The 25,807-nt window shown below is 41.0% G+C and overlaps 1 protein-coding gene across 1 annotated transcript in view; it reads left to right on the top strand.

The window, feature by feature from the left end:
* LOC133440850 (Golgi-associated kinase 1A-like) overlaps positions 1-25,807 on the top strand; it is an 81,993-nt gene that overhangs the window by 19,940 nt on the left and 36,246 nt on the right. The window lies entirely within an intron of this gene.

The raw sequence follows: 25,807 nt of genomic DNA, 5'->3' as shown, positions 1-25,807 counted from the left end.
AAACAAGCCCAAACCATCTCCACCATGGTTGCAGTGTTGTGCAAGTTCATACTTCTCATGAACTAGTTCAAAGTTCAGTTCACATAGTTTAAAAATGAACAGTTCACGTTCATAGTTCACCATTTTCATTTTGAACTAGTTCAAATTCAGTTCATTTCAATATTTTTAGGTGAGAAGTACGAATGAAACGCCCCCCTATCTTAAAACGGTTCACCGTATACCAGTGGTCTTCAACCCTGGTCCTCTGGCCACCCTGTCCTGCATGTTTTAGATGTTTCCTGCTTCAGCACCCTGATATAAATGACGGTCATTAACAGACTTGTGCAGACCTGGATGACAAGCTGATGACGACCATTAATTACAATCAGGTGTGATGATGCAAAGAAACATCTAAAACATGCAGGACAGGGGTCCTGAGGACCATGGTTGGAGACCCTGCTGTATACTATCATGTATTGTCCTAGTGGCTTTTCAACTTTACTCAGAGTCTGTAAATCTCCAACAATGTAGTCCATTATCAGTGTTTCTACCTGTTGCAGGTAAATCCTCCCCTTGAAGGAGCAGCAGTGGGACTGGGGTCGTTTGGGGCTGTTGGGTCTTCTTGGTCTTTCCTGATCACTTTGTTTGATTGTCAAGGACTTGCAGATATTTTCTCACACTGGACGGATGATTTAACTCCACATGACGTTTACAATGTGAAGTTGACGAGGCAGACGCTCTGACTAGTTTTCTCAGGTGGACATAATTTGTCCGCCGTTGCAATGGAGATGGTGCTCGTTGCTATGCTAGTGTGCACTGCATTGTGGGTAATGTAGTGTGAAGTCATCGTCTCATCAAGTATTTTAAATGTGTACTGACCACTGTTGAAATGAGAAGGATTATTCCGTAATAATTGGACCTAAACAGTGAAGTTGAAACTCACATAATCTGAACAGTTCAGATTCCAGTTCATGATCTGCAGAATTAACAAGTTCACGTTCAAGTTCTTTATTTACAAATATGTTGCGTTCAGTTCAACGTTCTCACAGAAATGAACGCGTTCATTTGAAGAGAAAAGGAAATATATATATATATATATATATATATATATATATATATATACATATATATATGTATATATATATATATATAATGTGAACTTTTGTTGTGTTGGATTACGACTATTTTTGTAAAAGAACGGCTTAAGCTTCTCCTAATTAAGTTTAATTTCCCAAATGTTTGGTTGCTGTTTCTGCACACGTTATTTTTCTGTTCTGTTCTCGTAGAGCACATGGTTCTTCGTGACGACGTCATCTTGAGTCATTTACTGACTGAAAAATAGTAATTATTCTGAACAGCTGCATTTACTGACACCCCCCAACAGCTCTGCTCGTCTTTTAACTTTTAAAGGAGCCGTCTGTAAGAAATGGCCAAAACTGGTACTGCAGTCACTTTCAAAATATTGTTGAGCGGCGTGTACCCTCCCCCTCCTCCCCCCGACCAGAGGTTGCCAGGTAAGCTGCAGAATGCAGCAGGAACGTAGGCTGCCATGGCTGCCATAATTAGAGCCGAGCTGGCAACCCGGATGACGAAACAATACTGACTTGGTGATTGGGAGATAGGTGGAGGGTGGAGCTTCAGAAACAATACTGACTTGGTGATTGGGAGATAGGTGGAGGGTGGAGCTTCAGAAACAATACTGACTTGGTGATTGGGAGATAGGTGGAGGGTGGAGCTTCAGAAACAATACTGACTTGGTGATTGGGAGATAGGTGGAGGGTGGAGCTTCAGAAACAATACTGACTTGGTGATTGGGAGATAGGTGGAGGGTGGAGCTTCAGAAACAATACTGACTTGGTGATTGGGAGATAGGTGGAGGGTGGAGCTTCAGAAACAATACTGACTTGGTGATTGGGAGATAGGTGGAGGGTGGAGCTTCAGAAACAATACTGACTTGGTGATTGGGAGATAGGTGGAGGGTGGAGCTTCAGAAACAATACTGACTTGGTGATTGGGAGATAGGTGGAGGGTGGAGCTTCAGAAACAAAACTGACTTGGTGAATGGGAGATAGGTGGAGGGTGGAGCTTCAGAAACAATACTGACTTGGTGATTGGGAGATAGGTGGAGGGTGGAGCTTCAGAAACAATACTGACTTGGTGATTGGGAGATAGGTGGAGGGTGGAGCTTCAGGCCAAAACAAAAAATGACAACATAAACATCAGTTGAGGGCTGCAACTCCTCTTTTTAAAGTGGAATATCCTGGCTTGAGTGCTGTTGTCAGTGACATAAGTATTTGAAATGAACATGATTTTTAAATGTCTGTTGACATATCGGGGTCATTTTATGATTCGTTTTATTATTGCTCTTACATACAGCTACTTTAAATGTTCTTATTCGGTCAGGGATTCGGTCAGATAAATGCCATGTTTCTTACCTGTTAACAGTCGGTTCTAGTGTGTAGTCAATACCAAATTCATTGACAGCTGTGCCATTGAACACAATATAAAATTAAAGCTGCAAGCAGCGATGAACGGGCCCTCACACCCTTGTGCACGTTCAGGCTGCAGTGGAAGCTTGTATGACTTGTATGTAGATTCTTCAGGACTGGACATTTAGAGGATGAAACCACCCACGACTCTCTATGTAAAAACCATTCAAAGGTTATGGCAGAAAGTAGGAACTATCAGATATCGACCAATCAGAAGAAGGGGGGGCGCGCTTTTTGGCGTTGCAGGATGGAGAAGCACATTTTGATGTATAACACACCTGGGTGCCCGTTACGGTTCAGGCATTAACTCCCGAACGCAGTTAATGCACGATTAATTCAAAATGGCCGACTTACTGTTCGGTTTCGGCCATGGTGCCAAGAGACTTTTCTTTAAGTTGCGACATGATACAGGTGTGTACCGATTTTCGTGCATGTACGTCAAACCGTATTGTGGGGCTTGAGGCACAAAGTTTTCTAGGGGGCGCTGTTGAGCCGTTAGGCCACGCCCATTAATGCAAACCATTAAATATCAAAATGTATCGCCAGGCCTGGCTTGGTGCAAAATTTGGTGACTTTTGGGACACGTTTTTTCGTCGAAGAGAAGAAAGAAAGAAAGAAAAAGAAAAAGAAAAAGAAGGAAAATTCCTGCAGATACAATAGGGCCTTCGCAATGTAAGTGCTCGGGCCCTAAATATAATGTGAACATTTTGAACTATGAAGCAGTTGGAACCTCTAAATATGATATTTTCTTCATTCTCAGTAGCATCAGTATTTGCCCTGTCAAGAATGGGAAACATGCAATCATGATTAGCTTGCTCTGCTCAGCCAGCAATGACACAACTTTTTAGTAACTTAGTAAAATCACTGCTTCATCTTGAGCTCATTTCTTTTTGGGTGGGTGCAGTTTTTCCACGGTCTGATCACCGAATAGTTTTCTCAGCGACTCAGTCTCACATGTTGCCCTCGGTTATCTTTTGGCCTACACTTCTCTCAGCAAACATTCATTCTCATGCACCACCTTCCTCTAAGGAGAAAGGAATGTGTGCTGGGGAACAGATTTGACTACGTTTGCAGTCCCCTTGTAGCCATATGGAGGGGAGGATTCATGGGCTGAGAAAATAATGACTTTCAGAGCTGCCATCTGACATCTGGACCGCATTATATGGACAGAGATGAAGAGTATAAAACACTTCATTCTGTACACCTTTGTTTTCATAGAGATCAAGGCTTTGAAATAATGCTTTCCCACTACACGGATACGTGGAGACTCAGACGTTAATGCTGCATGATGAATGCACCGGCATCTCCGCAGGGCTTAATGATGTAAGAATTAGGAGGGAACGAGTAATCAGGGACTGTTAAGACTTTCCTGGCCCGTAAGGCTTTTGAAACACATTCTTTAGACACGTTGTTTAGAAGCAACGTCCCTCAAAGACGGATTGAAGTGATTTGCAGAATTCTCGTTCTACAAGGCAAAGCATCAGTAAACACTGACTACGTTTACATGCAGTCAAAATTCAGGTTATTGCTAATATTCCGGTTACTGAAACATTTAGAATATGGCATTTACATGCGTGAGCAAACAGGGTTATCCCTGTTTACATGGTAATTAATCATTTGGGATATCTGGATCAAAACAGCGACGCACGGAGAACGTGATTCCCGTCATTTCTGCTTCTCCTGTATCCAAATTCAAAACAAATGCTGCTTTGCGCAACTTTTCACTCTCCTTCTTGTAAATCTTCTATCCCGGTACTTTCTACCGTCTACAAATGCAGAAATGTTCATATCCTTCATTACATTTATGAAGTGATTAGTCTCCTCCTGGTCTTGTGTTTGTCCGTGTTTATAAGAACTTCCTGGACTCAAAAGACCAGGATTCCTTGTGAAAAGAACATGTGCAGAAAACACATTCCTGTTCCGTTTGATGGGGATATTCCGTTTGGCGTAAACGGGTTTTAAAAGGAGTAACCCAGGGGTCATATTGGGGTTTTTAAAAACCTGAATATGAGCAAATTTGGGTTATTTAAAAGGGTTATTGGTGTTTACATGGCTGTGCAAATTTGGGTTATTGCTAATATTCGGGTTTTAAAAGGGTTATTGATGCATGTAAACGCAGTCATTGAAATTGAGGAATCTGAAAACATTTCAATGCATGAAAGGCAAGACTGCTCGTTCTGGACATCCTTGATCACCAAACCCTCAACTTAAGAGCATTCATCAATAGAGGATATAGACATGGGCAAGAGGTAGGTATGGAAAGCCGTTGTCAAGATGAAACCTTCCTTCAAATTAACGTTTCTAAAACAAAAGAGGTTTGCATTGATTTTAGACGTAAATCCCCAGTTCCTCATTGTAGTTATTCTTCACAACCAGCCAGTTGAACTAGTGACCAGTTACAAATATCTCGGCACTATAATTGATATTATGCTCAATTTTGATGTGAATTGTGACACACTTTTGTCTGAGGAAGGTCGCTAAATTCCATGTAGACAAAACCCTGATGAAAATGTTTTATAGTGCTTTTATTTAGTCTTTCATCTCATTTTGTATCACTTGTTCGTACGGAAATCTTGCCAACAAGGATAAAAACTCCCTGGGGAGAATTGTGTTGCTTCTAAAGTTGCTGGAGTGAAGTTCAGCAGTCTGGATGAAATGTTTAATTCTCATGTGCTTAAGAAAGAAAAGTCCATTCGCAGGGACGATACTCACCCTCTTAACCAAGAATATAAGCTTCTTCCCTCTGGCCTTCGCATAACTGTTCCTCCAGCTGCAAAAAATAGATATACATTTTCCTTAGTGCCTCTCTCCATTAAGGCTTTGAACGCCTTAATGGAGAAGAGGCGGGAATTGTGGCTGTGGTTTAGAACCTGGTCCATGCAGCCATCTGTGATGTTGAAGTTTATTTAAAATGATTTATGCTGATCGGTAGTCTCCCTTTTTATTGTTTCTCTCTCCTTGTGTTCTGTGCACTATGAACTTGGTGCATCTGATGTAGTTTTTCTCTGCTCCATCATGTATGTTTTTATGAACGTCGCTATATGATGAATGTGTGCTGAATATTTATATCTGCTGCAAACATAATCGCCCTTCAAGGGACAAATTAATAAAGTGAAGTGAAGTGAAGCTCTGCAATATGGATTTACATTCACACATGCCACTTCAAGGTTTACCGTGCAAAATAGAAACCGTGGTTTAACCTTGTCCACTGCAGCATCAAGGTCCCTGCACTCTGAGGCTTCTAGACGAACCATCACACACTGGAAACCTGCACAGTTGTCAGATTCATCAGTATTCCAGGTCCTTTTTGAGTAGGGCTGGGGATCGATTCAATATGTTAAGAATCAATTCGATTCCGATTCTTCCGATTCAGGCCAGCATGCAGCTCCTGAAGCTCCGGCCTGCAAACATGCACAAAAGAGAAAAAAGGGGGGCCAGCACAAGAAACTACAGGACATCACCTCCCAGAATGCTGATAGAACTGCTTTCAGAAACATCGTGGGGCAGAATTATCAAACAGATCCAGGGCAGCAAACAGAGACGGATGAAATCGGTTTTATTTTTTCCAACATTCCATTTAAATTTTTTCCATTTTCGGTTTATTTCGGTTTTTAATTTTTCAGAATTTGGTTTTTAGCATTTTATGCAAATGTAACCCCAAGACAGTAATATAAAGTAAATATAGACAATTTATGCAATTATAACTGAAAACTTTAAACATATTTAAAGGCAAAAACATGGTACCAGTTATTCTCGTGTCCAACAAAACATTACATTTTTGGGCATAAACAAAAAAATACCAAAAGTTGTAATGTAATGATGTAAAAAAAAAAAATCGAGCTTTAGACATACCAATCGATTTTTAAGAATTAATGTGAGAATCAATTTAAAATCAAAAAATTATTTTTTTCAACACAGGTCTGTTTTTGAGAGGAATGAGACTAAAGACCTAAACAACCGACTAGAGTGTTAGTATTAGCAACAAAAACAAAAGCCCAGCTCTGTGGCGGTGTAAGATTGCATGGAGGCTTCCTGGACAAAGGTCATTTACACTTCTGTGAAGGCAGCACTAATGCAAAAAACAAAGCCCCTGATATTTTAAAGTGACATTTGCTGCCCTCTACGTGACATCTTTCCCAGGGACGTCCATGCAGTGTTCAACAAGATAAATGCACGACCTCATTCTGCACTCATCACAACGGCCGTGGAGGAAAAGGGTACGGGGCTGGCCTACCTACAGTCCACACCTGACCCCGAGGGAGAATGTGTGCAGAATTCTGAAATGAAAAATGTGACTTTGATGACCCTGAGCGGTTTCTCACCTTAAGATGGGTTTACAGGGAGAATGGGACAAAATGAGAACTGAAAGGCTTTGTTGCTTCATTGCTATCCTCATTGTTACTGCCTCCACGCTAGCTGGGATGGTGACATTATAAAATAGTATCATCTCTACCGCTCCGACATCTTTTGAAATGTTTTACAGCTTTGAAATGCAAAAATGGATGCATGTTTTTTTTTGATAAATATTTTTATTGACTTTCAATTACAGTACAAAGACACAAAACAGAACAAAACAGAACAAGGCACATTAATATGTATTAATGTGCCTTGATATTCCAAATGTAGATTTGTAGGCCCTCGCACCCATGTGCACATTCAGGCTGCAGTGGAAGCTTGTATGACTTGATGTAGATTCTTCAGGCCTGGACATTTAGCGGATGAAACCATCCACGACTCTCTATATCAAACCATTCAAAAGTTATGGCAGAAAATAGAGACTATCGAATATCAACCAATCAGAAGAAGGGGCGGGGCTAATTTGCACCAATTTTGTTCAAGGACTCAAAACCAAGTCCGATGACACCACCCACAAGTCTTTATGTGAAACCATTCAAGAGTTATGGCAGAAAGTAGGAACTATCAAATATGGACCAATCAGATGAAGGGGGGGCGCGCTTTTTGGCGTCTAGCGTCACCACGGTAACGCTTTTGACTGAGAAAAGTAATGCACGTCGTCGCAGGATGGAGACACACATTTTACGGTTCGGGCCACATTAACTGCCGAAGAAATGGCATAAATTTTGGCAAAATTGCACGATTAATTCAAAATGGCCGACTTCCTGTTTGGTTTCGGCCATGGCGCCAGGAGACTTTTCTTTAAGTTGCGACATAATACAGGCGTGTACCGATTTTCGTGCATGTACGTCAAACCGTATTGTGGGGCTTGAGGCACAACGTTTTCTAGGGGGCGCTGTTGAGCCATTAGGACACGCCCATTAATGCAAACCATTAAATATCAAATTTATCACCAGGCCTGGCTTGTGTGCAAAATTTGGTGACTTTTTGGGCACATTTAGGGGGAAAAAGGCCCTCATTTCGTCAGAAAAATAAAGAATGAAAGAAAAAGGAAAATTTCCTATAGATACAATAGGGCCTTTGCACTGTAAGTGCTCGGGCCCTAAAAATATATAATACAACAGTAGACTACAAAGCCGCAATAAAATCCTCCCCCTCCAGAAATTGCATGAAAGAGCCCCAAATCTTCTCAAATGTGTTATATTTCCTTTTATCAGCATATGTAAGTTTCTCTAAAGCAAGGCATTGCAGTAAACCGTCAACCCAACTCTGCCTACTTGGTCTGGGAACAGATTTCCATGACAAGAAAGAAAGAAAGAAAGAAAGAAAGAAAGAAAGAAAGAAAGAAAGAAAGAAAGAAAGAAAGAAAGAAAGAAAGAAAGAAAGAAAGAAAGAAAGAAAGAAAGAAAGAAAGAAAGAAAGAAAGAAAGAAAGATTCATTGTACACGTTAACTGTGAGAACGTTGAACTGAACACAACATATTTGCAAATAAAGAACTTGAACATGAACTCAGATCTGCAGATAATGAACTGGAATTTGAACTGCTTTGATTTGGTTTTATTTAAATGATTCTTCATTTTCCTGTTTGCCATTTCTACATTCGGCATGTCTGTTGACTTAGTTCTGACCCCGTTTCATATTGTTCTCTCACGCTGGAATGTGTGCAGACTTAAACTTGACCTCCCTTTAGTGATCCTGCAGCTCTGAATAATTAAAGGCGCTGGGAGTAACCAGTTGCTTTTCTTGGCTACGAGGGATTTTAAAGGAGCATCAGCAGAGTGTTGGTTTATCAAACAACAACTGCTAAGTCCAGAGCCCAAGAGGTCAACATTTCTTTTTTTAGAAACAGAAATCTCAGGAATGTGGGTAAAATATGCTGCATTCATCTTAGTTTGGAGTCCAGTGCAGCTTCTGGTAGGACTATAGTGTGGGCTGACTATGCATAACTCTTTAATCACTGATGAATACTGCCACAACCGTAGCCTACGGAGGAGTATTAGAGCCAGGCAGGAGGAAAAATATTTGAGAGGGGAAGATTTTTTTTTTATTGAAAAAACAGTTGAAATGTCGAGAAAAAAGTCGGAAAGTCGAGATTAATGTTGAAATACGATTTAAAGAATAAAGTCGAAATTTGGCCTTTTTTCCCAACATTTCAAATTTATTCATGAAATTTTGAATTTTTTCTCAACATTTCGACTTTTTTCTCGAAATTGTACTTCAATATTAATCTCGACATTTCGACTTTTTTCATTTTCTTATTCTTATTCATTTTTTCTCAACATTTCGACTTTATTCATAAAATTTTGACTTTTTTCTTGACATTTAGACTTTTTTTTCGAAATTGTACTTCAACATTAATCTCGAAATTTTGCCTTTTTTCTCAACATGTCGACTTTATTCATGAAATTTTGACTTTTTTCTCAACATTTCGACTTTTTTCTCGAAATTGTACTTCAACATTAATCTCGATATTTCGACTTTTTTCTCAACATTTCGACTTTATTCATGAAATTTTGACTTTTTTCTCGACATTTCAACTTTTTTCTCGACATTTCGACTTTTTTCTCAAAATTGTATTTCAACATTAATCTCGACATTTCGACTTTTTTCTCAACATTCCGACTTTTTTCTCGAAGTGCACAGTAACTAAAAATCTTCCCCTCTTAAATATTATTTAGATTTTTCTCCTGCCTGGCCCTAATACTCTCCGTAGTAGCCCATGTGTGTATGCACGCAAATTAGGAAACCTTGCAGGTGTATGAAGTACACAAACGCAACCACAATTTGACAACTTAATTCCCCCTTCACGCAGGAGGATGCATGGGTCATGGTTTTCCTTGATATCGCCGTTGTCTGAATTAAACATTAGCCCCTTAACTCCAACCACATTGCTTGTAACTTTAATGACAACGATGACACATCGGTTCCACTCACGTTCCTCTTCCCCTGCAGCATCTTTTTCATAAGCTCATTGGGTTTTAGTCGCTCTCAGGTCGAGTGATGGAAATCAGTAACGGCAGCAGGAGCTGGTGCACGTGTTTTACAGAGAGTGAGAGGAAGGAGAGCAGTCTTCATCTCTTCATTAGTCCGCTTGATCATTCTGGAGGATAACTGGTATAAAATAAAACAGTGTTGCTGATTTTTTTTTAATTATTGGGAATCTCACAAGCATTACAGCAGCATAACATAAGCATAGCAACATTATATCTCTACTGCAATCCATTTTTCTTTTTTTTCTTTTTCTTGTAAACAGAAAAAAGAACAAAAACATAAACATGGGGTGTTTTCATTAAGATCAACAGAACAAAAAAAAACTTTACGTAAAGAAAATGGGTAAATGAAATGCATCTCAAACAAAAGCAGGGCATCTCAGAGAGATATAACTTTTCCAATCTTCCCAGATTGCTTCAGATTTGGCCTCCTAGAGAACGTTATCCTCTCCATTACAAAGATATCATAAATGATGTTGTACCAATCATGTAATGAAGGAGCGTCTGGCTTAAGCCACTTCTTGGTAATAGCTTTTCGTGCAGCTACACTTAGCAAACCAAACAGGGATCTTGATTCCACAACCATAGATACAGAGTGATCAAACCCAAAAAGAAGTTGGTCCCAGTTAAAAGCAACATCTGACCCAAAAATCATCACTAACTCTGAATGGATTTGTTGATTTTAATGGTGGAAACACTTTTCAGCACATCTTCCTGCTGACACAACCCCGCGTCTCTTGTTTGGCTTCCCCTCTACAAGCTTTACTGGAATCTTCAAGTTCAATTACTTATGTCTCTATTTGAAAATGCATTTTCCAATGACATAATTTTATAATGCATTTATCATTAATTACATATTTCCTTTTTGAAAACATCTTAGAAAACCGTTAGGCTCATAGCATAATTGCCTAATTCTAAGGCATTCAAATACAACTTAGGCAATTATGCTATGAGGCTAACGAAATAGATTATTGATTTATGTTGGGGTCTTCTTTTTTAAAGCTAATTTGTGGCTCTAGTGGCTTCTATTTTGAAAGTGGCTGACAGGGGGTCAGGTGATGTCGTCACCCTGAGCAGTCGTCCGTTGCTGAGCTCCCGCTGCTACTGAGCTATATGTCACTATTAACCTAATTTTAAAAAATTACAACCTCACAAAAACTTACTTAAAAGCATCCAGACAACCCACCGAACACAAAAAGCCTCCGAACCCGCGGTAAATATGTCTGCTGAGAAACCAGAACCGAACCAGACCGCGGCAGCTGGCGAGGATGCCAACGTCTCTGCACCTGCTGTAGACAACGAAGCCCTGGCTATGGAAATATCACAATATGTCGCTGAGAGAATATCAACGATGATGGAGAAAAAGTTTGGAGATCTCTCAGCCACATTGGAAAATATTACTACACGACTGGAGTCCAACACAAAACGTATCACCGAAGCTGAGAGTCGCGTCTCGGACGTGGAGGACATCATGTCGACCATGGAGTCCAGGCTGAAGGGACTGGAGACTAAAGTGTGCGCCCTGACTGAGAGGAGCATTGATATTGAGGGACGCAGCCGCAGGGACAACATTTTAATCTTCAACCTCAAAGAAAACGCAGAGGGGCGACAGCCGGTTACGTTCTTTGAGAAATGGCTGCCTACACTGCTGAACCTGGAGACCAAGCGGGGCATCATTAAAATTGACCGTGCCCACAGGTCCCTCGGCCCGCCAAAGCCGAACCGGCCCTGCGCAGTGATTATCAAGCTGCACAACCCGACGGATAAAATGAGGATCCTCGCCGCGGCCAGGAAGAAAGGTCCGCTGAAGCATGAGGGACAGATCATATTCATCCGACAAGATCTGGCTAGCGGAGTCAAGGAAATGAGACGTGCGTTTAACGGAGTGTGCCAACGACTTATTGACATGAACGTACGGTTTTCCATGCGCTTCCCCGCTACCCTGAGTTTTTCCCACGGAGGAAAAAGTCACTCTTTTCACTCACCGAAGGATGCGCTTGCCTACGTGGACGGACTGAGCTGAGCTGGAGGTGATGTAAAATACGCGTGTTTTGCTTATTACAGGCATGATCAGATCTTTCATAATTTGTGAGAAGGTGTTAGATAAACTTTGTGTGGTTAAGTTAATTCTTAGCTGTTTTTTTTTTCTTTTTTTTTTTTTTTTCTCTCGTTTTTTCCTCTCACATTTTGCTGCAATTCACTACAATTAATGTTGATGGAGGGCTCAAGCTGGTTGCCAAAATATAACCATGTTAGTTTGTATGGTTGTAATCTTTTTAGCTCGTGGTGAGCGGGGGAGTGGAGAAGTTTTTCTTTTCTCTTTTTTTTTTCTCTCTCTCAGTGATGTTTCTGCTCGGTTTCACGTGCCCCGCTAGTTTTTCAACGCGCCACACTATTGGCCCGTTCCGGGATAGTGGGTGGTGGGGGGGTTGGGGAGGGGGGGTGTTCTGGGGATTCTTTAACTGGGTGTTTGCTGGGATTTCATCGTTTGGGGATGAATACTTTGTTCATGATGTTCAGTCATGTTTATTTACTTATGCCATCATATATCCGAAGCCTTCCATAAGATATTCCATGGAGCTGTCCATTTCTCAGCCTGTTTGTGGTAAAAACACTGAGCCCCTCTACCCTGTCACAAAGCTCTCTGCTAGATTACTCAACATTTTACGTCTTATCTCTATTATGCTATGAGTGATCTCAAAATAGTTTCCCTTAATGTTAAGGGATTCAATAATGTTATTAAAAGGCAAAAGATCCTTGCTTTTCTGAAAAAGGAGAAAACACAAATAGCCTTACTGTCTGAAACTCACTTAAACGATTTGGAACATCTCAAATTAAGGAGGTCCTGGGTGGGCCAGGTGTTTTACTCATCCTACAACACAAATAGCAGAGGTGTAGCCATATTGATCCACCGTAGTCTCCCGTTTACCTTAGAGAAAACCATAAAAGATAATGATGGTCGTTATATCCTTATCTCAGGCTATCTTTACGGGGAACAGATACTCATTGGTTGCATATATGGCCCTGTCTAGATTCGTGGTCCTCTTTGCCATCCTCGCTATGGAGCTTGGTCATGAGCGATAAGAAAAAGCTACATAGGGATATCAAGAATAATCCAATTATATACAACACTATTAGAGTGTGGCAGGAAATTTGTAAACATCTAGGCAGAGGAAGTTATGCCTCATTCCTGACCCCTCTGACGAGGAATCAGGATTTCCCCCCAGGTCTCCGCCCCAATATTTTTGACAGGTGGCACGGCAACGGGGTGCGTGTGATTGGAGACTTATACGACAATATGATACTAATGACTTTCCAACAATTGCAGTCTAAATTCAGTATCCCTAAAGAACATCACTATGGCTTTCTTCAGGTCAGGCACTACGTTGGATCTAGGACCCTACCCCCTCTTGATCCAGTCATGTATAGTGAGGTTGAGAGGTTCCTCATCTCCCGAAAAGGTCTCAACCGTTTTATTTCTTCCTTCTATGCTCTACTATATTCTCTTAGCACAGGCGATATCACAAGCATTGCACAGAAGTGGGAGAAAGATCTCGACACAGAGTATATTGAAGATGACTGGCAGGAGGCCATTAAAGTATTTAAATCTACCTTTACATGTAACAGACTGAGAGAGACACAATATAAAATACTACACCGTCTACACTTAACGCCATACATACTAAATAAGATGGACCGTCAGATTTCACCTTTATGTAATAAGTGTAATAGAGAGATTGGAACATACTACCATTATTTCTGGCAATGTAAATTGATAAAAAGATTTTGGGGTACAATCTCGCAGGAACTGAGTGGTATTTTTCAAGTTGGGATGAGGAGGGACCCTGGCCTTTTCATCCTCGGCCTTCCATCAAGGGAGGTGACTTTAACCCATTTGAAGTTCAAATTATGCGACAAATTATTATTATTGGCCAGAAAATGCATCTTAATTAACTGGATCACTGATAAACCACCTACTGTTACCCTATGGTATAGGGAAATATTCCGGGTCCTCCCTCATGAAAGACTTAGTGCAGTTGTGAAGGGTAATGAAAGGTCCTTTAATGAAATGTGGGCTCCTCTGCTTAACTACCTACCTGACGAATTGACTCAGCTAGTGAAGAGGGGCCAGTCTTCCTTACAATGGTCACGCCCACCTGAGATGAATCCTTAAGTGTCCTTGTTTGCAGTGTGGCATTTTCACACTACCATATGGTTTTGTTTTTAATCAGTTTGATTTATCACTGCTTACTGCATAGGATACTGATATGACTGTGAATACATTAATGGGTGTAATCTGTGTGTACGCGGAGCAATTTAGGGAGGGGTACCTATATGTGCTGTGAGGGTGTATAGGGGGCGGTCGGCTGGAAGAATTGATGGATGGCAATACTGTATTTTGTTTTATTTTATTTTATCTATTTCTGCAATTGACACGATGGCAAATTGTATGTTCTGTGTCTTTGTTGAAAAACAATAAAAAATTTGTTCAAAAAAAAAAAAAAAAAAAAAAAAGAAAGTGGCTGACAGGAAACTTGAGTAGAGCATGAGGGCGATAGCCTCGGTCCCCGCTGCACCCCCCAACTGAGCTATCTGGGGCCCCGATTATGAAAAAGTCTTATTACATTGGCTCCTGGTCTCCCGGCCCTGGAGCCTCCCCACCTGTTATTGGACCTGAAGGAAAAGCAAAAGGGGAAAGATGATAGTCTCTTGAGTTCAGGGTCTTTGCAGAGGTTTTTTAGCTTTCTCATTATTAGCGTAAAAGCTAATTACGGGCTTCAGGAGTGGAAAAAAAGCTTCCTCTCAGGAGCAGGCTAAGGTGCCCAGTGATGTCAGTGGCATTGTTTTAGTACACAGATTTGCAGCAGGGAGCATGTGGAGTGAGTGCATTGTGGCGCTTTTCCACTAGAACCTACTCAGCTCTACTCATCTCAGCTCTACTCATCTCAGCTCAGCTCGACTCAGCTCGGCCTGGTTTCTTTTCATTAACAATTCAGCACCTCGATCAGAAGGGTTAGACGTATTTGATTGTGTGATCTAAACGGAGATGACAACAATACTAAAGATGTAGAACCTGGAGGAGATGATAGATGTGCTGCTGGGTCTGTGGCTTGTGTTTGATATCAAGTTAAAAAATGAGAGTAAGAGAAGATTCAAGCGGTGACGATTTTTTTCTTGTTTGTTTGTCTCTGTGCTGCTGAAAAGTCAGCTGGAGCCGTGAGCAGCTATGAAGAGACAGAGCTCCTGGTAGATCTGGTCGTTCCTTATCGCCCGTCTAGATCCCTTTTTAATTCTCTCCTCAGCACCAGGTTTATGAACATCTGCACCTCAGAGTTGGATCATGAAACAGACTTTTGCTGCCATTGCTGGTTGAATAAAATGAACAAGAATCTGTCAGAGTCTCTTTCTCTGATTTCCTCCTCCTGACTCAGACGTCTGACTCCAACCCCCCGACCAATCAGTGGCCTGTAGTGTGATGATGTCAGATACAGCCGACTCAGCAGCTTAGAACCTCGACAGAATAGTTACAGAGAAGTATCTACTTGGCACGTTAGACCCCTAGTGGGAAACCGAGTTGAGTTGGGCTGAGTAGGTACTAGTGGAAAAGCACCATTACATTTCAAGTCAAAGCAATGGTTGAAAAACTGTCGTTCAGGGTGAACTGAAGGAAAGTGTTATTTAAAAAAAAAATATTTGGACAAGCTCAATGAACTGGAGTGCAGGCCTATTTCATTCACACGGAAATAACTCATTATCCATCGTATCACTTGTCAATCAATCGTTATAAGTATAGCACTGTCACATGACCAGAACTGACTCGGGTGCTTCACTATTAGAATCAAATAAATGAGATATCTACAGTTTTCTACCAACAGATGTTTTCAGCACAAGAGCACTTTGGTGCAGCAGGGATGCCAACGTGTCAGTTAAGTCTACATAAATACATTTTAATTTGGACACGTAGAACCTTTGCTGCGATTATGCCTGGAATTCACTCTGCTCCTTCAACCCTTTAAAACAAACAGCTAAATAGTTGCACTGATTTGGTTCACAATTTCCTCTGATGTGTAATCTTCCCTAATTCGCCAAGCATGCATCATGTGATTATCACCTAAGATAACACACATTAACACACCTAAATGGTAGACAGGACCAGCAAACGCTGCAGACTCGCTCCTTAATATCAGCAGTGACTGTGTGCAGTCTGCATTTAAGAAATGCTACCTTCTCCATGCGCAGCAGCAGAGCCGCGATAAGAGCAATCTGCAGTAAGAGATATTTACAGCACAGTTTTAAGCTTTGTTTTACTCGTGTTTTTACTCATGTGCCCATGCCCAATGTGCACGCGTAGCTGTGTGGCGTTGGTTTGCAGTGGTGTGATTCTTTTCTGACGAGAGTAGAAACGCTAGTGTGGATGCATATCGTTTTTATTCTGGGGAGAGTTTTTATTCCGAGTTTGCTCCAGTGTGGACATAAATGGTGTTTTCATGTGGTAAACTGGCCTGACAGGGAAAAGAAAGACTGCACCAAAGACACACTGAAGAGTAGCCAATATACGTACCTGATAACACTTAAGGCTCAAGTTATCCCTTACTCTCATATTTTCATTGAATGTTATAGAAAGTGAATAGTTATGGGCATGCCAACATAATGGCAGGCCCATATTGCGACAGCCTTTCACTAGCATAAAAAAAGGAAACACACTATAGTTTACACTAACTATAGGCTTTACTAAACAGAAATGTTTTAAGTTTAGTTTTAAAGGTGGAGGTGGTGTCAGCCTCCTTAACCGAGATTGGAAGTTGGTTCCATAGTAGTGGTGCCTGATAGCAGAACGCCCGCCCTCCAAATCTACATTTAGATACTCTAGGAACTACGAGTAAACCTGCACTCCGAGAACGGAGAGCTCTGCCAGGAACATAAGGCACTATTAGGTCTTGCAAATATCGCGGAGCTAAGCCGTTTTGGGCTTTATACGCAAGTAATAACATGTTGAATTGGATTCTGAATTTTACGGGTAGCCAATGGAGCGACGCTAACACTGGAGAGACGTGGTCTCTCCTGCTGATTCCTGTCAGTACTCACGCTGCTGCATTTTGGATCAGCTGGAGCCTATTCAGAGAATTGCTAATCTTTGAGATATAAGAGCTCAACCTTTCTATGGCTTTGCTCAACACCAGATCACTGGTAAATAAAACATTTTCATTGAATTACTTTTTTCTTTTCGTGGGAGATGTTAATTGACATTACTAAGACTAAATTATATAATCCAGTAGGTTCATGGCTGTGCATTTAAAAACCCTGAACTTACACCAGTCGACCAAATTCACTGCCTTCACTCAAAAAACTAAGGGTCTTACCAAGAAATGTTCTTATTTGTAACCTAAAAATGCCATTACACCTGATAACACACATCACTTAAAAGGTTAGCTGTTTTTCCCACGTGTTTCAATTGAACTTTCATTTGTGTCAAGCTAGTTTTAAGATCTAGTTAAGTTTTAAGTTAAAGTCTTGATAAGATTTTGAGTTTTGACAGTGTTCAAAATAAAATGAAAGACCTGCTGTATTGGAGCACATTAGGCACTAGCGCTACTTAATGTTTTATCCATCAATGACTACAGAGAGAATTGAAAGAGCTTGAACTTTACTTTTTCTCCATTATGTTTGCGGTTGTTTATTGCCCTCCAAATAGGCTACAGACTGTATCTGTGACTGTCAAGTGCCACTGTAAAAATACGATAATTTTTAGAATTTCAGGTGATTTCCATATTTATGTCTGCTGTAGATCAAGACCACGGGTCATTGACTTCGTAAACTTTATTGAATCCTTTAATATTGTTCAAAGTGTTAAAGATCCGACTCATGATAAAGGGCACATTTTATTGTTTTTATCGTATAATTTATCTTTGATTTTTGCTGTTTCAGTTCCTTGTTTGAGGGCAAAAATCTGCGCTTCTGCACACTGTCGGCACATAATTAACACTCATTCTGCATCTCAGTTTTCAGCCATTTATGACTCTATAGATGACTATATGACTCTATAGATTCTGGTGATGTAAGCTTTGTAGGTTAGTAATCACGCTACTAGTGTTGAAGGCCTTCTACATCATTTCAATTCTATGTGTGCGGACATCCTTGATTTTATTGCTCCTTTTAGATCAAAACGCACAAAAGCATGTTCAGAACCATGGCGTAACAACTCCAAAATAGCTCCATGTTTCTAAAGAAGCTCCTTGTGAAGGTCTGTCTACCAGAGGGCTGTTATGGCTGCTAAAATTGAATATTTTTCCAGTCTTGTTTCCTGTTATATCCGTAAGCCCTGAGTTATTTTTAACATTTTTAACTCCCTTGTAAATCCTTGTGATAACGCTCCAGTTATACCGCCAATCGCCCTATGTGAGAGTTCTTATATTTTTTGTTGAAAAAATATCTGCCCTTAGGTCACCTGCCTTCGCGCCTGCAGGCCCAGCTCTGATCTCACAGCTCCTCCTTTACATGCGGTTTTTGATCAGTTTGAACCTGTATCCCTCCCCTCACTGCATATAGTTCAGCATCTGCGACCCACAAACTCCCTCAGACAGCATCCCTTCTCCTATTTTTAAAGAGGTATTCAGTACGGTGGGCCCTGCTGTACTTTTATTTATTAATTCCTGTCTTAGTGCTGGATGTGTCCCAGCTGCTCCCAAACATACTGTTGTGGAGCCTCTTGTCAAATAGAAACATTGGATCCCTCTGTGCTATCTAACTTCAGGCCTATCTCTAAACTACCCTTTTTGTCTAAAGTTTTATAAAAAAGTGGTTTTTATTCAGATCCAATAATTCCTAGTGGTCAATGACATCTATGAAAAGTTCCAGTCTGGCTTTAAGCATAGCACAGAGACAGCACTGCTGAGAGTTTTTAATGCCATAATGGTAACTATTGACTCAGAGTTTTATTGTGCAGTTAGGTGAATTCACCTCATTTTCAGCCCCTCTCACCTCTGGGGTCCCTCAAGGCTCCATCCTTGAACCAGTTATTTTACAGTTATATTACGTTTTGAACGACAAAACCTGTTCAAAATAACTCCTACGTTTCTCACAGTCGTACTGGAGGCCATCGCAGCACCATATAATCCCTTCCCAAGATGCTTTGGACCAAGAATAATAACCTCTAATTCTGATGATTTTACTGTTAAAGAAGCTCATAAAGTCTTCACTACTGAGAGCTGCAGGAATGCACGGCTCAACAGAGTTGTGACTCTTTGTCAGCCTGGCTACAGTGCTGAACAGAAAACGTGGGTTACTTTTGTTATCCTCTATCAACGTTGAATAATAAGCTGTTCTTGCTTTGTGAATGGCTTTTTTATATACTATTAGAATATCTTTCCATTCACGATAGAAGTCTACAGACTTACAAGTGTACCACTTCCTTTCCATTTCACGCACCTTTGTTTTAAAATGTGGATATCTGAATTATACCAGGGAGTTAAGCTCCTATGGTTGGAAACCTTCCTTCCCAAAGGACCAAGTGCATCTAAAGTTGAGTGCAGCTGAGTGTTTTTTCACATTTAAGATTAGATCATTGTTCCCATACGATGCCACAAAATGGTACACCAGTTCTCTGTACTCAGTCTCTTGTCCATCACTGATAGTAATCTGTAGTAATCTGAGTATTTCTGCAGATGGCAGGACTGACTTGTACTGGAAGTCTGAGGTTTACAGCACGAAGGGGAATGATGGGAGTACAGTCCCCTGTGCTGCTCACCACCTGGTCAGATACAACATTCAGTCCAACACAAAGTGGTCTGTTTGTCATAAGAACAAGTACAAACAAGTATGTGAAAGATCCTCGTGTTCGTTTGTCTGGTGCACCATAAGAAAACTAGTGCAATAGAATCAAAGTTAATACAAGCTTTTATTATATCATGCTCATGCACAATGTTTTCCGGCCGAAGGTACACTTCTCTCAAACCACATAGGCAGGAGAGAAATGCACACGGTAGTCATCGATCCGGTCCTATTTATACTAAAAAGGGAGGTGTTCTTTGTACGTGAACCCCATCTGCCAAACATATCAGAACTTCAGTGTCCCTGTTCATTGTTTCCTCCTTAGGATGTCAACCCAGATAACGGATAAGACCCATCAGTGTTAACATATCTGTTTCATTGTCTTCAATTAACGAAGAGTAAATATCAGAACTATCTTAACAGCCTAGTCATAAAAACTGCAACTAGAGAAAACAGCTGAACTAAAGCTGAACTCCTGAATAGGAGATAACAAATAGAGAAAAACCACCAGTGTAGAATCTTGTAGAAAACCCCTTCAAACTCTTTTGGGGGGATTTCAGTTCAGTTCCCTGTCGGTCTGGAGGGTCTGGCTGGGGGGAGAGAATTTAGCATCCTGACAGCTTGGTATGCGAAGCTGTTACTGAGTCTGGTGGTGCGGCAACGGAGGCTCCTGCACCTTCTACCTGAGGGTAGGAGGCTGAACAGACTGTGTGCGGGGTGGCTGGTGTCGCTCGCAATCACGATAGCTTTCCGGGTGAAGCGGGTGGTGTAAATGAGGGGGAGTGGGGCACCTAGGCTATGATCTTCCCAGCTGTGTTCACTATGCGTTGCAGTGCTTTCCTGCTGTATTCAGTACAGCTACCGCCCCACACAGTGATGCAGCTGGACAGGATGCTTTCAATGGTGCCCTGGAAGAAGGTTTTCAGGATGGGTGTGGGAGCTCTCGCTCTCTTGAGCTTGCGGAGGAAGTAAAGGCGCCGCTGGGCTTTCTTTGCCAGTGATGCAGAGTTGGTGGCCCAGGAGAGGTCCTCGCTGATGTGCACCCCCAGGAATTTGGTTCCGCTGACCCGCTCCACAGCAGCACCATCGATGGTCAGTGGTGGGAGTTCAGTGTGGCCTCTCCGGAAGTCGACCACGATCTCCTTAGTTTTGCTGACATTCAGCAGGAGGTTGTTGTCTCTGCACCACGTGGACAGAAGGTCGACCTCCTTCCTGTAGTGGGTCTCGTCGTTCTTGGTGATGAGACCCACCAGAGTTGTGTCGTCCGCAAACTTCACCATGTGATTGGTGTTGAAGGTTGGTGTGCAGTCGTGAGTCAGCAGGGTGAAGAGCAGGGGACTGAGCACGCAGCCTTGTGGGGCCCCTGTGCTGAGTGTGATGCTGCTTGAGGTGTTGTTGCCGACTCTGACTGCTTGTGGCCTCTCACTGAGGAAGTCCAGTATCCAGTTGCAGAGGGAGGCGTTGAGCCCCAGCTGGTCCAGTTGGCAGATGAGTTGTTGTGGGATTATGGTATTGAATGCTGAACTAAAGTCTATGAAAAGCATTCTCACATATGAGTCTGCTTTTTCCAGGTGGGTGAGGGCTGGGTGGAGAGCAGAGCAGATTGCATCCTCTGTGGAGCGTTTGGCTCGGTATGCAAACTGAAGGGGGTCCAGGGTGGGGGGGGGGGGTGGATTTGATGTGAGCCATGACTAGCCATTCGAAGCACTTCGTGATGATGGGGGTCAGTGCCACAGGGCGGTAGTCATTAAAGCAGGATGGAGATGGTTTCTTAGGCACAGGTATGATGATGGAGGTTTTGAGATGTGATGGGACAGCAGCTTGACTCAGAGAATAAATAAACCTAAATAAACCAACGTGATAGCTTTAGTGAATGTATGCATTTCGGAAGTGTGCACACATTGTGCACCTGTTCACATGGCTATTGTGTGGCTCCAGTGTTGTGCATGAACAAGTTCAAATGAACACGCAAAACGTCTGTTTGGTGATCCAACTCTGAGGTGCAGATGTTCATAAACCTGGTGGCTGAGGAGAGAATTAAAAAAGGGATGTAGACGGGCTGTTTTACTCTCAGCCGCTCGCGGCTCCAGCTGATTTCTGATCAGTGCCAACATGAACAAAGCGGTTGCGCAATCGAGTACGTCACAGCAGCTTCACCCCAACCTGCCCACTTCTCCCCTGGCTGTGGATAAACAAACGGGGACAAAACGGGTAGAGGCGGGTAGAGGTGTGACGAGCCGAGTCGGGCCGAGTAAGGACTAGTGCAAAAGGGCCATAAAACATGCAGGACAGTAGATCTCCAGGACCAGAGTTGAAGACCCCTGGTATACAGTGAACAGTTTTAGGATAGGGGGGCGTTTCATTCGTACTTCTCCCCGAAAAATATTGAAATGAACTGAATTTGAACTAGTTCAAAGTGAAAATGGTGAACTATGAACGTGAACTATTCATTTTTAAACTATGTGAACTGAACTTTGAACTAGTTCATGAGAAGTATGAACTTGCACAACACTGTGTGGCTCATACTAGTTTTCCCAGTACCATGAAGCTGTACTTCAAACAATATTTACATACATTAATACTGTATTGTAAAGTTACCTTTAAAAGAATCTGTAATATGTATTTGATTGTGCTTCTGTCTGTTGTGCGGAGCTGGCTGAAGTGGTGTAAGGAAAGATCAGTAAATGTAAATGAGCTTAAGGCAAGGTGGCGGCACTGATGAGAACTGTGCCTTGTCTTCATCAATATATCTTTTTCAGTTACGTCTCATTTTAAACACAGAGTCAGTGCTTCATTTTGACTCACTCATCATTATCTGCACTAAAAGCCTAATGGAAATGCTTAGTTGCCATAAAATTATGTTGTGACATGTACAGTACATAAATACATAACTAAATCTGCTCAGAAATGCCCTAAAGTACAGATTTAATGTGAGCAGAGCCGGTTGCCAGAAAAGCATCTGCAGCACGCTAGATTAGTTGTGAGGCTGTTAATGCAAAGTGGAGTCAGGACGCTGCTGGCCCGGCTTCAAAGACCGGGCTGTGGTATCATCCAACATCACCGCCGGCACATTTGGACCCATTCTTTCCACTTGCTTCTATTCTAGCCTCATTTTCAAAAAAAGACCTCCTGAAATTACACAAGAGATGCTATTCAATTTTTATTTATTTTTATTTTTTCCCCAAAGGAGTACAGTAAGTAGTTAGCAATGCCTAAGGATAAAGACATCAACAGTCATTTTAGAGAAACAGTTGATGCTGCACATCAGTTTAGGGCCAAACTAAGACAAAAAAATTGGGAAATTATGAGAATAAAGTCAGAATAATATGAGAATAAAGTCGTAAAATTACAAGAATAAAGTCATAATGTTGCGGTGGTCACATCTGCTGCAATTCAAAGAGGTTTTGTTGTTTCTCAGGAAACAATGAGGATGATCATAAAGATTTTCCTCTTCCACAAAAAGACGCAATTTATTCCAAGTCTGTGGTTCCTTCTTCCAAATAGATGTAGTCGTTTGCACAATCGTTTTAAAGTCCTTATACTGATAATCAGAGGTGTCAAAAGTATTCACATTCATTTCTCAGGTAGAAGTATAGATACTAGAGTTTAAAAATACTCCTGTAGAAGTTGAAGTATCAACTCAAGTAAAAGTATAAAAGTACTGGTTTCAAAACTACTTAAAGTATAAAAGTAAAAGTAATGTAAGGGGGAAAAAAGCCATTAAGGACAAAAGCCATTGAAAATGAAGCATCTTAGTATAATGTAAATATATTAAAGAAGCATATATGTGTACTATTGAGCATTAACATGTGTTTCAGAGAGCAGGAAATATGATGACTAGTTGCCTATAAGTATTGTAATGGTGCAAAAAGTCAAACTTCAGAGGCATGTTATCATTTATCCTAACCTTTATTGGAATGTACATCCAAGTTTAGTTGCAGGAATCTGAGGGAACGGATGTAAGAACAAAACTGGACAAGAACATCTGAAACAACCACAACCAAATTCACTCTATCCGGATGGAGCAATTTAACTGGATAGTTTTTATTTAAAGGCAGAAATTAAATAGAGTAATGAGGCTGTTTTTAAAATGTAAGGAGTAAAAAGTACAGATAATTGTGTGAAAATGTAAGGAGTAAAAGTAAAAAGTCGTCTGAAAAATAATTACTCCAGTGAAGTATAGATAACCAAAATTTCTACTTAAGTAAGGTAACAAAGTATTTGTACTTCGTTACTTTACACCTCTGCTGATAATAATTCGATGCTGATGTGCCAAAAGATTAAGTATTTTCTTATTTGTGAAACCGATACCAAAATATAACTTCACAAGATGCTCAATATTCTTCAGTGTAACACAGGGAGAAGACTGCTCTTCCTGTTAGAGTTACCACTTTATTCTCGTAATATTACGACTTTATTCTCATAATATTACAACTTTATTCTTGTAATATTACAACTTTATTCTCATAATATTACGACTTTATTCTCGTAATATTACGACTTTATTCTTGTAATATTACGACTTTATTCTCATAATATTAAGACTTTATTCTCGTAATATTATGACTTTATTCTCATAATATTACGACTTTATTCTCATAATATTACGACTTTATTCTTGTAATATTACAACTTTATTCTCGCAACATTATGACTTTATTCTCGTAATATTACGACTTTATTCTCATATAACGACTTTATTCTCATAATATTATAAATTTTTCTCGTAATATTACGACTTTATTCTCATAATATTACCACTTTTTCTCGCAACATTATGACTTTATTCTCGTTATTTTTACGACTTTATTCTCATAATATTATGACTTAATTCTCGTAATTTCCAAATGTATTCTTAGTTTGGCCCTAATACTCCGTCGTAGTTCTGGGAGGGTTATAAAATGCCTTGCTAAAAATTAGAAGACCATTGTTCTACAGTCCAAAAGATTATTGATAAGTAGGAAGTCGAGACAGTTGCTAATCTTTCCAGGAGTGGACGTCCCTGCAAGTTAACCTCACGGTCACACTATACGACGCTAAACGTAGTTGCAAAAGAAACCAAGTAGCGTGTTAGATGTTACAATTGACAACAACATAATTTAGAATTTAGAAAGGAGGGGAAGAAAACCAGAACAGCACAATATCCGATCAAAACGCACAAGTTCTGGGACCCTATCCTTTAGAGTGAGACTACAATGGGGATATTTGGCTGAAATGGACAACGCTGCGTTTGGAGCTGGAGGCTCTGGAAGCAGCTGGAGGCTGCAGCATGTGCTCTGCAATTACAGCTTGGCTCATGCAGTGGAGCCTTTATTCTAACAAACCAGCAAGTCCAAGATTCTCCCGCTCAGGAGAGAAAATGCTGTAGTGTTCTGTTCTTCTGCGCCTATAAAATATAATGTAGATACAGTGATTCATGTGTGAAGAATATACAGAGGAGGGTTATTTTAAAATCATCCTGTAGGCATCATACTATTATAAACCTACGCCAAAACTTCCAGACTCAGAGACAGTTTCTTCCCCCAAGCTGTTGCTCTGATGAACTCTCATCCCTCATGGGGTCTCAGAGTAATCAATCACTGTGAAATAATAATAATAATTAAAGCTGCAAGCAGCAGTTGCAATTTTCACCCATAAAGATCAAGGACTCAAAACTAAGTCAGATGACACCACCCATGACTCTCTATACCAAACCATTCAAAAGTTATGGCAGAAAGTAGGAACTATCAGATATCGACCAATCAGAAGAAGGGGCGGGGCTAATCTGCACCATTTATGTTAAAGGACTCAAAACCGAGTCCGATGACACCACCCACAAGTCTTTACGTCAAACCATTCAAAAGTTATTGCAGAAAGTAGGAACTATCAAATATGGACCAATCAGATGAAGGGGGGGGCGCGCTTTTTGGCGTCTAGCATCGCCACGGTAACGCTTTTGACTGAGAAAAGTAATGGATGGAGACGCTCATTTTGATGTTTAACACACCTGGGTGCACGTTACGGTTCGGGCGAAGAAGCGGCCGAAGAAATGGCATAAATTTCGCCAAAATTACACGATTCATTCAAAATGGCCGACTTCCTGTTCAGTTTCGGCCATGGCGCCAAGAGACTTTTCTTTAAGTTGCGACATGATACAGGTGTGTACCGATTTTTGTGCATGTACGTCAAACCGTATTGTGGGGCTTGATGCACAAAGTTTTCTAGGGGGCGCTGTTGAGCCATTA

This window comes from Cololabis saira, chromosome 3 (assembly GCF_033807715.1).
Source record: "Cololabis saira isolate AMF1-May2022 chromosome 3, fColSai1.1, whole genome shotgun sequence".
Taxonomy (NCBI): Eukaryota; Metazoa; Chordata; class Actinopteri; order Beloniformes; family Belonidae; genus Cololabis; species Cololabis saira.
The sequence above is the reverse complement of the archived record's forward strand: the minus strand, read 5'-3'. Positions and strand labels throughout refer to the sequence as shown.